Here is a 1,356-nt window from a genome sequence, read left to right as displayed (position 1 = left end):
ATATATTGTTATGAAATTATAAATGGTAGAAATGCCGAGTATCGAACTTGGTCCAATAATGATGTAGCTGTGTGGTAAATAGCTTGCCTACCAACCACATGGTTCCGGGTTCATTCCCACTGCGTTGCACATTGGGCTAGTGTCTTCTACTATAGCCACGGGTCGACCAAAACCTTTTGAGTGGATTTGGTATACGGATACTGAAAGAAGCCCATCGTATATATATGTATGTGTGTGTATATGTTTGTGTGTCTGTGCTTGTCCTCCCAACATTGCTTGACAATCGATGGTGGTGTGTTTGCGTTCCCGTAACCTAGCGATTCGCCCATAGAGACCGATAGAATAATTACTAGGCTTACAAAGAATAAGTCCTGGGGACGATTTGCTCGACTAACGGCGGTGCTCCAGCATGACCGCAGTCAAATGACTGAAACAGGTAAAAGTATAAAAGAGTAATGTTAATAATGTACCATGCTTATGTCACAAAAAAGACATAGATAGATTTTCTTTTCTGAATCCAGACGACGTCGTGATATTTCACAATTGTCTTCCGAATATCTCGTCATAAACTATAACATCTACCTCGGAAACGTTCTTTGCGGTTATTGATTGTGCGACATTTAGCGCATCAGTCACTAAATACTGGATGATTGATAAATCTATAACGTTGAACTACATAGGTTTTGTCTTATTTCATATTCTGTTTAATTTGATCCGTTCAGTTACTGATATAGTATTCTGCCATAAAATTAAGTGTGCTACCTTAATTTTATAGGGGTTTCTATCTAACGATTCTTAATTATTGTTGTCACGTAAGTTTTGGAAATTTCGCTCATCTAATGGCGATATTATCTCTGTTGTCTTACAAACTATTAAAACCGTGTTTAGGCGTGCGTTGCTCGGTCTTCACATCAATATTTAGGTCAGAAGAAGTTTTGGTCCATAGACATTAATTTGATTATTGGTATCTCATTTTCTGTTCCTATAGGTATGTGCGATGCAGTATGAAGTGTGTAGTATAATTTATTTAATAAATATTCTTAGTTTAATCAGATTGACTGAAATCATTATTTCGCGCAATACATCGTCCCAATTTGTACAAGAGTCCACGTTTATTTTCACCCGAAGGTTTCATTGCTGTTAGAAACAACATTTTGCCAACATGAGGCATTCGTGTAAATATACATAACTAAAGTGAATGCGCATGGCTCAGTGGTAAGAGCGTCGAGCTTACGATCGTTAGGTTGTGAGTCCGAATCCCGGACCGGGCTGTCTAAGGTTCCATGCAGTGGGACTGAACCCAGAGCTATGTGGTTGAGAAGCAACCTTCTTATTGCCACACAGCCACCCCTATAT

This window comes from Octopus bimaculoides, chromosome 17 (assembly GCF_001194135.2).
Source record: "Octopus bimaculoides isolate UCB-OBI-ISO-001 chromosome 17, ASM119413v2, whole genome shotgun sequence".
Taxonomy (NCBI): Eukaryota; Metazoa; Mollusca; class Cephalopoda; order Octopoda; family Octopodidae; genus Octopus; species Octopus bimaculoides.
The sequence above is the reverse complement of the archived record's forward strand: the minus strand, read 5'-3'. Positions refer to the sequence as shown.